At 31.8% G+C, this 15,740-nt stretch overlaps 1 long non-coding RNA gene across 4 annotated transcripts; it reads right to left on the reverse strand.

Moving 5' to 3' along the window:
- Window positions 1-1,173: 1,173 nt before the first annotated feature.
- LOC134680812 (uncharacterized) lies at window positions 1,174-8,855 on the reverse strand. Of its 4 annotated transcripts, XR_010100517.1 has the most exons (5): window positions 8,693-8,855; window positions 6,910-7,200; window positions 6,567-6,682; window positions 3,243-3,263; window positions 1,174-1,431 (listed from the first exon to the last, which is right to left on the reverse strand). It is a non-coding gene; the product is annotated as an uncharacterized LOC134680812 (long non-coding RNA). The 4 variants fall into 4 exon arrangements; XR_010100515.1 differs by lacking the exon at window positions 3,243-3,263 and having other exon boundaries at window positions 1,227-1,431; window positions 8,693-8,851; XR_010100518.1 differs by lacking the exons at window positions 1,174-1,431; window positions 3,243-3,263 and adding an exon at window positions 3,572-3,681 and having other exon boundaries at window positions 8,693-8,852.
- Between the last annotated feature and the right edge of the window lie 6,885 nt (window positions 8,856-15,740).

The raw sequence follows: 15,740 nt of genomic DNA on the forward strand, positions 1-15,740 counted from the left end.
TAGAAGTAAACTTTGACAAAAACAGTTCTGTGTAACTTTCTAACATGTCTTTAAGGCAACTTGAAACAGTTATTGTCTTGTTACTATGAACTTTATAATTGGGGCCAAATATGGATCTTACCGAACTTACTCCTTTACCCACAAAAAGGGGGGGGGGGCAAGGCTCCCTGGATCCACCTATGCTACTGTCATTCAAGATATCAGTGTTTTCATGTAAACCCGAATCATAATTTGTCATTTTACCTTATATTTTCTGTAAAAAACAATACATTATTATATTCTGGAACAGTTCAATTGTAAAAACTCTTAGAAGCATATCTTAATTTTCTAAAAAAAAAATATAGAAATTTTTTATTTGTAATCTTTTATTTAACACATTTATTAATTTGGTTATGCATGAAAAAGGTTTGAACATTTATTTTCATATTCGTTGATTAAAGTAAATTAACATTTCCAATAAAAAAAAAAATATTCAAGAAATTATTTACTAATTATTTTTGATAGTCCAATGGAATTTTCGAAAAATTTCAATATGTAAAACATTTTGAAGAAAGAGATGAAAAACACATAAAAATTTCATGTTGCATTTTGACAATTTTTGATAGAATAAATGCAGCACAGAATGAAAAAAAAACATTTTACTTACACAAGTAGTAGATAAGTTAACATATCAAATACTTGCTAACATTCTGTGGTGTCTGAGATCACCCTTTTTTTTGTTTTGGTTGGTGCTTGGTGTCAGATCATTCCTGGTCTTTGGTAAGGTTGTTGTGCCTGAAAGCATCCCTGATCTTTGGAATGGTTGGTGCATCGTGTCTGAGATCATCCCTGGCTATTTAGTTTAGTTGGTTGCATGGTGCCTGAAAACCTCTTAGGTCTTTGGTTGGGTTGGTGCTTTTTGCCCTAGTTCATGTCTGTTCTTTGTTATGGTTGGTGCTCAGTGCTGGAGTTCATCCCTGGTCTTTGGTTGAATTGGTGCTTGAGAATCTCTCAGGTCTTTGAATGGGTTATTGCTGTATAATATTTTGTTGTCAGTGTAGACAATTTTCCGTCACTTTTTTTGGTTATGTGTTGTCTTTTTTCACCACATGGTTTGAGATTGTACCTCTTGTTGATCAAAATATCTGACTGTTTTGTTTGAATTTTGAGGATAGTATTAAAAATACTATTAGAGATATGCTATTCCCAGATGTTCCAGGACATGGATACCTTCATGATTACACTGTGTGTGCTGCTTCCTTGAAAAAAGGTGAAAACAAGATGTCTCATGTTGAATTTTGTGAGGTAGGATATTTCTCGTGTTCCAGGGTGTTCTCAAATTACACCAGTTAATACTTCTGATTGATTTGTTCTGTGGTTTTACCTCATTGACAAAAATACACAGAGACAAAAATAATAAATACTGCATACCTATACATCTTCGTAAGAACTCTGAAATAGATATGAAGAAGAAAGATTAGTTATTTGCACTTCCATAAAAGAAATCTACATGCCACTCTTCTTCTGTCACAACATAGCCAAACTCTAGGGTGTATGACTGAGGTTGCATCTACAACAAAAACAAATTTGTAAATTATTAGTGTTTGAGAATGTTGGTGTCACTTCCATCAAATGAGTCCATGACTGAAACATCCTCTCGGCTGCATCTGCAAAAACAAATCTGTAGTGTTGTGGAGAACGTTGTTGTCACTTTCATCAAACGGGCCCTTTAACAAGCTCATGGTAGAGTGATCTTGTTACTATTGTATAGTGCTGCGGAAACTCTGCGCTACCCTCCCTGGCCTAGTACAACGGAGTCTATCCAACGTCTATGACTGTAACATCCCACTGCTGCAATCTGCGAAAATCAAAATAATAGAATTAATAATCTGTTGTTGAACTCTGAAATGAAATAAAAATACATATACAACATTACACATATAAGAAAAAAAATCAATTAAACTTTATTTTATTTTCTTTGAGGTAAATTTCAAAAATTAAATACATATTTTTTAATTTAACTTTGGTATCTTCCTTTTTTTTATGTAGCTCTTGTTGACCATTATACCAGACTGTTTTAACTATTAGAGGTATTGTATTTCTAGAAGTTCAAGGACATGCATACATTCTTGACTACACTGTGTTCTGCTTCAATGAAAAAAGGTGAAAATAAGATGTCGGGTTAAATTTTTATGAGGTAGGATATTTTTTGTGTTCCAGAGTGTTCTCTCTCAAATTACACTAGTCAAACTTATTACTTCTGATCGATGTACTGTTCTTTGGGTTTTAACTCATTGACAAAAATACACCAAAAGACAAAAAATAATAAATATTTTATACCTATGCATCTTTGTAAGAACTCTGAAATGGATATAAGAAGAAAGATTAGTAATTTGTCACTTCCATAAAAATGGACATACAGAAGTCTATATGCCACTCTTCTTCTGTCACAACATAGCCAAACTCTAGGGTGTATGACTGAGGTTGCATCTACAACAAAAACAAATTTGTAAATTATTAGTGTTTGAGAATGTTGGTGTCACTTCCATCAAATGAGTCCATGACTGAAACATCCTCTCGGCTGCATCTGCAAAAACAAATCTGTAGTGTCGTGGAGAACGTTGTTGTCACTTTCATCAAACGGGCCCTTTAACAAGCTCATGGTAGAGTGATCTTGTTACTATTGTATAGTGCTGCGGAAACTCTGCGCTACCCTCCCTGGCCTAGTACAACGGAGTCTATCCAACGTCTATGACTGTAACATCCCACTGCTGCAATCTGCGAAAAACAAAATAATAGAATTAATAATCTGTTGTTGAACTCTGAAATGAAATAAAAATACATATACAACATTACACATATAAGAAAAAAATCAATTAAACTTTATTTTATTTTCTTTGAGGTAAATTTCAAAAATTAAATACATATTTTTTTAATTTAACTTTGGTATCTTCCTTTTTTTTATGTAGCTCTTGTTGACCATTATACCAGACTGTTTTAACTATTAGAGGTATTGTATTTCTAGAAGTTCAAGGACATGCATACATTCTTGACTACACTGTGTGCTGCTTCAATGAAAAAAGGTGAAAATATAAAGATGTCGTGTTAAATTTTTATGAGGTAGGATATTTTTTGTGTTCCAGAGTGTTCTCTCTCAAATTACACTAGTCAAACTTATTACTTCTGATTGATGTACTGTTCTTTGGGTTTTAACTCATTGACAAAAATACACCAAAAGACAAAAAATAATAAATATTTTATACCTATGCATCTTTGTAAGAACTCTGAAATGGATATAAGAAGAAAGATTAGTAATTTGTCACTTCCATAAAAATGGACATACAGAAGTCTATATGCCACTCTTCTTCTGTCACAACATAGCCAAACTCTAGGGTGTATGACTGAGGTTGCATCTACAACAAAAACAAATTTGTAAATTATTAGTGTTTGAGAATGTTGGTGTCACTTCCATCAAATGAGTCCATGACTGAAACATCCTCTCGGCTGCATCTGCAAAAAACAAATCTGTAGTGTTGTGGAGAACGTTGGTGTCACTTTCATCAAACGGGCCCTTTAACAAGATCATGGTAGAGTGATCTTGCTACTATTGTATAGTGCTGCGGAAACTCTGCGCTACCCTCCCTGGCCTAGTACAACGGAGTCTATCCAACGTCTATGACTGTAACATCCCACTGCTGCAATCTGCAAAAATCAAAATTATAGAATTAATAATCTGTTGTTGAACTCTGAAATGAAATATAAATACATATACAACATTACACATATAAGAATAAAATCAATTAAACTTTATTTTCTTTCCTTTGAAGTAAATTTCAAAATTAAATATTTCTTTTTTAATTTAACTTTTACTTTATTTTCCCACAAAATTTAGCTTTGTAAATGTTGTAAAAATACACAAATTATTAGTCTGTTTCTTTTGTTACCTTTTCTAAAGTTGGACACAGACTTCTTTTTAATGAGTTTTACGGTGCAAATTGCTGTGTTTGTTTTTTCTACATTGGCTCATAGAGGTATAAGTGTGGGTTGAGATCTCTCAAAACATGTTTAACCCACTGCATTTTTGCACCTGTCCCTTGTTAGAAGCCTCTGGACCTTGTTAGTCTTGTAGGTTTTTTAATTTCAGTTCATTTTAATATATGTTTGAGTTTAGTATGACATCCACTTTCACTGACCTAGTGAACATTTTTGTGTAGGGGTCAGTTGAAGCCTGCCTCCAGATGCTGGATTTTCTTGCTGAGTTGAAGAGTCATTAGTTGATTCGGCTGTTTTTTGCTCTTTGGTTGGGTTGTTGTCTCAGACATAATTCTTTTGTATAAGATTTGTACTTTGCAAATAATTGCACTCAAGTGAGTAAAAAATTGAAGCAAAAACATTTGAGTTTTACCACTGAAATAATATTTTTTGTTGGCAAAACCGTTTTATTTTGACATTCTGTTCTTTTTATTATCTGACCAAGCTGAGCAACCATCTACTACAATGGTTCTTATTAAATGTTGTATGCATACAGACCAAAATGAGGTTGAATTGTGGTTTTGGAAAAAAATATGAAATCAGCAATGCTTTTCAGATCATTTTTACATATTTAACTATAAAAATGACTGTTAATAATTACAAGTCATTTCTTCATTATTCCACTTTTATTAATATTTATAAAAAAAAAAAAGTGCTGTTATTGTTTATCTAAATCATTGCAAATGCCTCTTTAAGTGATAAATTATCTAAATGTATTTTTTTTAAGCAGAAGGTGGCTAAAATACACAAGATAATGATAATTAAGTAATTTTTATAACAATTTGAAGCTCCTACCTAAGCTTAGGAATTTGATGGTTTCTTTAATGATTTTTGAGTGAAAGTGACAAGCTCCAGGGGAGGATCCAGCCATTTTAAAAAGGGGGGTTCCCAACCCAGAGTAAAGGGGGGGAGGGGTGGGGGAGTCAAACTATATGTTCCCATTCAAATGCATTGATAGGCCCCCAAAAAGGGGGGTTCCCAACCCAGATTAAAAGGGGGGGTCCAACTATATGCTCCCATTCAAATGCATTGATGGGCCAAAAAAAAAGGGGGGTTCCAAATTCCAGACCCCCCCACCCCACCCCTGGATTCACCACTGAGCTCATTGTGTAAAAGGCATATTCTATTGTGCAAACCATAAGCCTTGCTATCAACAATAAATTTGGTGAAAACTTTATCAAAAATGAAAGTCAAATCTCCTTATCACTAAAAAAAGGTTATATTGCCTTTTGTTCAAACTCATTTACACTCTGACGAAACTAAAAAAAAAATCAGTCAAAGTCAATCAAATGTTTAGCATTGACAATGCATATAACATTTCAATGGAACTAACGTACATAAGGTTCTTTGTGACTCAAGAGGTGAAAGCCCATGAAACTACTAACAATGACGAAATGCTTTCCATGTCTCCAACAAAGTTGTCACTAGTACCATTCAACTTCAATCAACATTGTGTTTGTCTTAGTCAAAGTCAAAGTGCAGTGCTAGTGAAATTGTCTCAACAGAGTAGAAATGAGTAAAAAATGTTTTTGAAGATACTTGAACATTTATAAAATTATATTTATTTCAAGATGTAGGACACACGTTTGGACATTTTAGTGTGCTGATTAGGGTCTCCATGCTGTGGTATTTTGTTAGAAGAATGGCATCCTACATCTTAGTCTTGGAATTTATTTTGAAAAATGAAGAAAAAAATCTTTTGTTGATTGTAAGCATGGCAAAAGGCAAAACAATTTCTGTATTTCTTTTATCTTAGTTATCAATTATATATGTGAGGGGGATAGGACCTATATTGGGACTCAGGAATCTGGTATTTTAAAGCACAGGATTTAGGGATTGACCCCTTCAGGATAAAGTTGTTTTTTTTTTAATTTCTTGATGTCAGGATCTAAATTTATTTAAATTTCGGGAGCTCAGGATTTTGTGTTTTTAAGCCCGGGATTTCGGGATCAGGACCCCTCTTTAAGTTTTCAGAATTATTCCATGTGGTCAGAGTTATCTCCCATTGATCAAACAACTCCATATTTACTTACATTGTTAAATTATGAAAAATGACCAGAGCAACTGAATTAATTCTAAAGACCATTCAGGTAGTGGCCATTTTCCTCAATTATAAGAGTGACATTTTTCTCTTGTTGGGGAGTCCAGATTTCCATTATTTTTTTAAACCATAAATTGGCTTATTTAAAATTTGAAACCCCTCAATTTGAAAAGTTTTCTGTATGAAATTTTGTCGTTAAATGGTTAGGCATTGCACAAAACAGGCTCAAGCTTTATTTAAAAAAAAAATTTCACCCTGCAACATGCTCATGTGCTTAGGTCAGATATTTGTGTGTATGTAAGTTATTTGTCAGTCTGTTCCTTTTATTCACAAATATTTTAGACTTTGGATGATTTACAAGTTCACGTATTGTATAAACATCAGACTATAGTTGAAACCTCTAGATGGTTTTGGTTATTTATTTTCCTTTGGTCACTGTCTTGTTGGTGTATACCCTTGATCCCCCATTTTCCATAATGATGCTTAATATTTAACCAACAATAAGAATACTCACCAAGTATAATTTAAGATGAGGTTCTTACCATACTCTTTGGTAACCCCAAATATACTTAATACATTGCTTACTCTTCAAGGTCATACGGTTCTTCTTTCTGCTCAGTTGTTTGGTCCCTACAAAATATCATTTTATTTTAATATATGAAAGGATTGAAACTCAAAACTGTATTGTTCATCCTTTTTTAATAAAATGTTTATTCAGTCACATGTTTTCCTTGGTACATCTCCTTTAATCAATGCCATATTTCACCTCATTTCTAATATATTTATTTCAAGAAAGATAAAATTAAACACCACTATTATCCTATAAAACAAACATCAAAATTTTAACCAATACATACCCGAGTAATCATTTCCAATGCTGTAAAGCTTCATCATAAACTGATTGATGAAATGCAGCTGGCTGATTTTCTAATCATTGTAATGTTGACTATAGTCTGATTCTCTAATCATTGTAATGTTGACTCTAGTCTGATTTTCTAATCATTGTAATGTTCACTGTAGTCTGATTCTCTAATCATTGTTATGTTGACTATACAGTCTAGGTGTCTGTAAGTCTTCACATTTCTCTGGTTCAACAATTCATCAAAATAAGACTGTTGCATTTTGTGGATAATAGTCTTGTAAATTCTCTGAAAAACCAAATAATTCAGTTGGTACACTGTCAGTCTCCTAGACATATACATGAATGTGTCCCCTATTCCTGTTGTTGTAGGAAGATACTATTTGGAAGCAATACCTGGTCAAGTTACATGGATCTTTCAACTTGAAATGCATGATATATTTGCCACAGGGGGTTATGCACCCACAATCAATCATGAATTTTACCATGGTTACAGAACTTATAGTTACAGTTCGATGATGTTTATACAAGAGTAAAAGCTTGAAAACATAACAACTCTAATAAATCAATAAACTTAAAGAAAGGGGGTAAAGTCATCATATTGTAATTTCACATGCAACATGAAAAATTAGTGAAATCATTCAATTCTCCAAAAGTAATTTTCTGGAACTTTTAAAATCTAAAATCCAACACAGATCACATTGAATCAATTAATTGCCTTAAAATTCTTTCAAACATATTTCATGTCCCCTAATATTCTAATGAAACAAGAATGTGTCCATAGTACACGGATGCCCCACTCACACTATAATTATCCATGTTCAGTGGACCGTGTAATTGGGATCAAAACTTTAATTTGAAATTAAAATTAATAAGATCATATCATAGGGAACATGTGTACTAAGTTTCAAGTAGATGTGACTTTAACTTCATCAAAAACTACCTTGACCAAAAACTTTAACCTGAACTTTGCACTTTCATTTTCTATGTTCAGTGGACCATTGTAGGTGGGGCATAAAAATACCTAGGTCTTTGTCCAAGTAAAAATCAATTTAAACTGATTTGTCTTCTAATTCTAACCTATTGATGACACGACCATATATCGGTTCAAATTCTAACCTTTTGATCACATGACCATATAGGTGTTACACAACAATCTACTCATTTCACACTTTAGTAACTGGCTGTGCAGAAAAATATCTACTGACAACCAAAACGGCTGTAAGTAAATCGAGGTGCAAGGACAATATAATGGAGAATCAAGTCTTCTACTTTTTGAATTATGGCTTTATCATCTTTATAAAATACAAATAGACTGCATCTACTATAAACTTGAAAACTGTAAACTTGAAATATAATTCCATGTATCAGTAAAATACGAAAAAGTAAAATAAATATTTTCAAATCTTTGCTATCGATAGTTGAGCAAAAATATGCCATCTGCATTTTCAGTTGGTGCAACCTTTTCAAACATCACGATACTTGCTACAGCATCGACTCAGGCACTTGTTTTGTAGTAACCAGTGCATGCTCTAGTTTAATTTTTTTTATTTATTCCGATGTCAATGAACACGATTGATTGTTGGTTACTTGGTGTCCAGTGGCAAATATTTCATGCATATTCAGGACGATCAATGAACACGAGCCAACTTATTAAATTTCATCAGATAGTCTTTTATATCATATCTTAATTTTTCGAAAAAGATTTCAAAAGTCGTGTTTTGATCCATATTTTTAATAATGAAAATAATCTGGGAAAATACCAAGGGGTTAATATCTACCTTGAGTATGTGTGGTTTCACGAACAGTTCAAATCAAATCTTTTGCTTCTGTAAACTGCATGTGTCCATCTTGTTCGTTTGAAGACAAAGTGCTATTTGAAACACTTCGGCGGGAAGTTTTCCACTGGTCAACAATGAAGGGTCTAAAAACTCCAAACCAATGAAAACTCACAAAATAAGACACACCCTCGGTATTAAAACTGCTCACAAAATTTATTTGACAACAGCTAGCCTTTTTTAACAATAAAATTTAGATCTCAAATCGAGCATAAAAAGGTGTGATAATACATTTGATATAAAAATGACTTGTAAAGATCTTTTTTATCCTAACGACTCATGAAATTAAGAGACCGTGGCATTTTATACATAAACAGTTACAAATAATAAATAAGAAACAACACGAACTCCATTAAAAAAGTTACAATTAAATATGTATCATAATCTAGTTGTTCTTTATCACTTAGATCACATTTTTTTTCCAGATCCATCAATAGAACAAACACTACCAGCTTCAATTGGCAACTTGTGACTTCCACATCTAAATTTATTAATAGTATACATCATTTCAGGTGGGGAAACAGAGAGATATTTCTCAAAACCAAATTCAGTCTTACAATTCTATAATTAATACACTTAGGTGAGTTAAATATTTGTGCTTTCCAATTTTCAATAAATTTTTCATGAAGAAACTGTTTAACTTGTCTTGACAGAATAACATTTCTTTCCATAATTTGGTTATTCCTACAATGATTATAACCACATTCAAGTAAAATTTCGTTGATACATGGTAACCATTTAGAGTGATACACATCATCTTCGTCAAGTCTATATAACATATCATATCGTGCGTGATATTTTCTTTTTTTTACCATTTAAAATAAGTTGCAAAAAGACAACCATTCTGGCTTTAATACAAATAGGCATAGGTTCTCTACCAAGCTCTCCATAAACAATACAATTTGGAGTACATTTTTTAATCTTCAAAATATACTTGCAAAATTCTATTGCAAAGATTAAATAATTTCATTGTTTTCGTAACCCCACACTTGAGCACCATACAACAATATAGGTGCAACCATTGCATCAAATATTTGTAACAAAATATCAACTGGTAAACAAAGCCTTCTCGCTTTACACAATGCATAGAGCATGGCCTTCCTAGCCTGTTAGACTAGCCGAGCTTTATTTTTTGAAAGTGTACCTTTTCTTAAAAAAGACTGTTTCCAGATATTGAAAATCTTCTATAACAACTATTTATTCATTATTATATAAAAACTGATTATTCTCACACTGCCTATTTTTGAAAGTAGAATAACATTGGTCTCAGTTACATTGACTTTAAGTTTCCAGGTCTCACAATATAAAAACATCACATTTAGACTTTAGTGCAGATTGCAATTCAGCTGCCACTGGCAGATTCTGCAAAAATAACAGTATCATCAGCATATATACTAGTCAACAAAAGAAACGATACACGACTTTAGAATAAAATTTATCAAAGAGTATTAAAATTTTAACAAAATGAGTTACACTATTTCCAAAGGCTTTCATTTGCAATGTATGCAATTGTGATAATGAAAATCAAAACCTTTCGGAGAGTACCTTAATTCCATGTAAACGATCATAGGGTGCAAATTATTTTTGTGGAAAGTTTGACACAAAATCGTCACACAATTTTCTAAGTACCAAATAGAATTATCAAATTCGTTTAAAAAATATTCATAACGCTAATCAAGTTAATATGTTCATTTTGTAACTAATTATATATAATGGGTTGAATTGAAAAAAAATGGGTAAAAAATGTGTTTATGAAATCTCAAAAATGCAAAAAAAATAAATTGTTTTCGTCTCAAATCAATGTTTTAGATATGAAAACAACACACTGTAACTTTAGAACCTTTCGGATTAGTTTTAAGATTGTTAACGTTCTTTTTAATTTCACTTTACACATACAGTCAATGGTAAATCAATTGATAATGTTTACATTTTAACGATTTCTTGTTGGGCAGAACTTTGCTTTACAAATAAACAAAGAAACTGTACGATTTTTAAAAAAGAATTAATGTCAAACATTGTCTTTATTGTCATTGAAAGGTTGACATCATTAGTTAGAACTTCTGTTTTTAAAATTGTTGTTTTATGTAAATTTTGTCAAAAAACTTGAATTTCGCAAAATGACGTCACGAAAGTCCCAAAAAATCTTTTTTTTTAAACGGATTTATATATTTTCATGGTCATTTAATATCACTACCTTCAATATTGGTCCTATAAACGAAAAACTTCATCTTTAATTTGAAAAAAGTCTTGTATCGTTTCTTGTGTTGACTAGTATAGTAACAAATACAATTTAACCTTCAATATCATCATTATCAAACAGCAAGTGAGAAATAGTACATACATCATTAAGACCATCATAGGCATCTGATAAGAACTATGTCAGATCATTAAGAAAAAATGAAAATATTAAATGAGAGAGGTTTTCTCCTGGTCTGACTCCTACATTTGGAGCAAAATATTCAGAGAAATTATTACCTTCTCTTATACATGATTTTGCATTTTCATACAGATTCTGTACAGCAATAAGCATTTTACCATCAATATCATTTCGTAACTTGCCATAGTTAACTATGGCAAAAATTGTTACGAAATGGTATTGATGATAAAATGCTTATTGCTGTACAGAATCTACTAACCAAGTCCGTCCGTCCGTCAGTCCTGTTTCTTGTCATCGCAACTCCTCTCAAACCGCTCAACAGAATTTCACGAAACCTTTTCAGATAATAAGGACATACTATGTAGTTGTGCATATCGACGGGAAATTGCGATTCATTTTTTTTTCTAGGAGTTATGCCCCTCTGAACTTATTTACTTTAACGTACTACTGCAACAGTTTGTCATCGCAACTCCTCTCAAACCACACAACAGAATTTCACGAAACCTTTTCAGTTAATAAGGACATACTATGTAGTTGTGCATATCAACGGGAAATTGCGATTCAATTTTTTTCCAGGAGTTATACGCCCCTTTGAACTTATTTACTAGTACTTTAATGTACTACTGCAACAGTTTGTCATCGCAACTCCTCTCAAACCACACAACAGAATTTCACGAAACCTTTTCAGTTAATAAGGACATACTATGTCGTTGTGAATAATGAAGGAAAATTGCGATTCAATTTTTTTTCTATGAGTTACGCCCCTTTGAACTTATTTACTTTAGTGTACTACTGCAACAGTTTGTCATCGCAACTCCTCTGAAACTTTTCAACAGAATTTCATGAAACCTTTTCAGATAATAAGGACATACTATGTAGGTGTGCATATCGACAAGACATTTTTATTCATTTTTTTTTCTAGGAGTTATGCCCCTTTGAACTTATTTGCTTCAATGTACTTCTGCAACAGTTTGTCATCTCAACTCCTCTGAAACCACACAACAGAATTTCATGAAATTTTGTAGATAATAAGGACATACTATGCATGTAGATGTGCATATTGACAGGAAATTATTATTCAATATTTTTTCTTATACAATTTTTTTCCTTACACTTATTTAATTTCTCCAATGACAATGTGGGGACGTGGGGTATGTGAGCGTGCTCACTAAGGTTCTTTTATTGATTTAGGGATATACGGCTGGCGGGCATGTGTGTTCAATTACATGAAAAGCCTTGGAAGAAATATTTTCAAATTTAGATAAGTTGTTTCCTGTGACTAAATGAAGGCCAATTGCAATTTTCATGATTTCAGATATCTTCTTGTTGAGTTAACATCCTTTTTAATATCCAAAAGTGGTACTTGTACTTCTAATGTGCTTCAGTTATTTCTCTATGAACAGAAATTGTTAATTATATACTGGTATAAAAAGTTTGATTACACTAAGTGTGTTTATACGACTGCAAAATATTTTTTGGGATCGTATAATGGTATGATGTCATCGTCTGCGTCGTCATAGGAAGACACATTTAGTTTCCGAACAATTATTTGAGTTTAAGTGAATAGATCTCTATGAATTTTTTAAGAAGGTTTATTACCACAAAAGGAAGGTTGGGATGATTTTGGGGATGATGGTCCCAACCGTTTTGGAATAAGGGGCCCAAAAAAAGCACTTTCTAGTTTCAGGATAATATGAGGAAGGCGCTACCTTAAATGCCAGCTTTATAATGTCCTAGATATTGATTGGTTGTTGGTTGTTTAACGTTCAGTGGCAAAGATTTCATGAATGTTCAGAACGAATGTCCAAGGCTACAATAACGTTTTGTTTATGTCTAAAATAAAATTATAAGTTCAGATGGAAAATACTATTTTTCTTGAAAAAAATATTCTGATTCCCAAATTGATGAATAAAAAAGCATAGGACAAAAAAATATTTTGAATCCAGATCTTTGCCAAAAATGATTTTATCTTTCAGATATGCAAATTAAATTTAACTTTTATATATCTAAAAACATAAAAACTTCCCAAACCGCACATGTCAGTCTGTACACATTATTTTTTAGGTGATAATAAGACTGTATTTGCCAATTTGTTATGATAAACCTTAATACTAGTGTTAAATTTTGACTAAATAATTTTAAATGATGAAGGGCTTCGTTAAAAAAAAATCTGACTCGAATAAAAACATTTGTATTTCTGATCATCTTCAGTTTGTGAGTTCTACATCAATATCTGACCTGTACTATTAAATTCAGAGTCAGTTTTATGTCATTTCTTGCATATTTTTGTTTTGTTACATGTACATAATGTAGCTTACTTTTCAAGGTCTTATATGATAGCAAAAAAAAATTGAGAATGTAAATGGGAAATACAAGCATGTTAAAAAAAAACACATTTGGTTTCAGACAATAACTTGAGTTAGATTTCCATGAAATTTTACCAGGAGGTTCATACACAAAACTCAAAAGGAAGATAAGAATTGATTTTGGGGTTATAGTACATTATTGGGGGTATTTTTAATTTTTTATTTGGGGTTTTTCTTCCAAAAATTACCTTATTTACATCAATTATACTCATCTAGTACAGATTTGGCAGGAGATGCACTCAAAATATGGTGTTTTAAACATTTTATCTGTAGTCTGTGCATTTTTCCTATGATGTACATGTACTTCTTGATAATGTTGATGTGAGTATCATGATAACAAAGAAAATATATTTGGTAACCGTAAGTATATATTCACAATTGACATGCACCAGAGCGAGAAAAGTATCTTCTTTCCCTTTAATTCCAAAATTGCACATGATTTTTTTTCTCTCACAGAAACACATGAGTTATTTGGTAAATAAAACATTTGTCAATGTTTGAAACTTTCAGTAATAAAAATTCAGTTTAACTTTGATTGAATGTTTCACTGATTGTGTGAAAATTTTAACAGCAATGTACAAAACACTTGAATAAATTGCATTATCTGCAGAATTATTGATTACTTTCCTCACAATAAATTCACAAGGAAATAGAACTAACACATTGTCCATGCTATTCTGATCTGAGTTTTATACATACATATACTGGCATGGCTGTGCTGTTTCAAGTTGTCTTCTTTTTCTGTTTCCTAAGAAGTATTTGTTTAACCTGTTCAGTCACTATAAAGTATTACAATTCTTATTTAGACGCAACACATAAATAGTGACCAAAAAGGTTCTGCTTTCACACGAGAGGAGCTAGAAAAAAATTAAATGTACACATTTTCAATAGTTAGTAGGACTTACTATCATATGGAATTAAGGAGATATGTACATGTAGTTCGAGACTTCTGCTGAATAGAAATATTATGTGGGTCTACCTGTGCCTGTTTACAAATAAGTCCATATTGAATTTTAAAGGATCCAAAATTAAAATATGTTTGATTTCAACTGACATAAAAAAAATTGGTGTTATTTATATGCTCAATATACGTCTGCGGTCGTATCAGGCTGTGCATGTCAAAGCATTTTATTGCCTTTAGCTTTGTACTTTTTTTTTTGGTCATGAAAATAAATTTGCTATCATGAGAATACCCTAATTTTACCTAAATTGTCAGTTTTTTTTACCAAACTTGTTTTTATGTACCAGACAAAAGTTTATTCTGTGCAATAAATAAGTGCTTATTTTGTAGACTTCCCTTGTTTACAATAGAGTTATACCAATTTAACTTTGAGTCCATGTAGAGTCATTGAAAAATTAGTTTGAAATAACATCCAAACAATCCATGATCCTGTAATGAGACCAGTACCCAAATTCCATACATCTTTACATGTATGGTTAACATACCTGTCAACCTGTGATGATGAAAATGCAGGTCATGACCTGCATTGAAGAATCAAATCTCAGGTCATAACCAGTCTTCACGCTGAGTGGCAGCCCGGGCAGCCCAGGCTTGTAAAATTGCTCTCGGGCCTGTAAAAATCATATCTACAGGCCAACCGAATCTAACTAAAAAATTTCAAAAATTGAGCTCCGGGGCCTGTAGATTTAACAGTTCGTCGTGAAGACTGCATAACGCGTACGAACTTTTTCGAGCTGAATTTCAGTATTTATGGTACATTTTCTTGTAAAGTATATCAAAGATACCACAACATCAATGCATGTTCACTTGGTTAAGTCATTTTAAATCCTATTAATTACTATTACTTCATTTCACTTTTAAAGATTTTTATAATTCTGTGTTACAGTCTTATGTTCTTTACTAATTGTATTCATCCGATTAAAGAATTAAAATTGTTCAAAAGTGATTTATATTTGAATGAAGTTGCTGGCTTTGAAGCCTTTTTCATTTTTATCTATAGAAGGAAATAAGATTGTGATAAAATATAGTAATATAGTTAAAGAAGGTATAAATGTAAAAAATAATTTTCAACTTTTTTTTTTAAATTGTATAAAGGTACATAAATAATAAAAAATTAGTTTTCAATATGTTTTTGAATTTTATATTTATTAATGATTTAATCTTTTTCACCCATAAAACGTAAATATAAGGAATAATTTTGAATGGTGACAAATAAGGGGAAGTAACTCTAGACGTCTATTTGAAATATGTTTACAATTTATTTACGACCTAAAGCTAAGTAATTGG

The sequence above is a fragment of the Mytilus trossulus genome, chromosome 8, assembly GCF_036588685.1.
Source record: "Mytilus trossulus isolate FHL-02 chromosome 8, PNRI_Mtr1.1.1.hap1, whole genome shotgun sequence".
Taxonomy (NCBI): Eukaryota; Metazoa; Mollusca; class Bivalvia; order Mytilida; family Mytilidae; genus Mytilus; species Mytilus trossulus.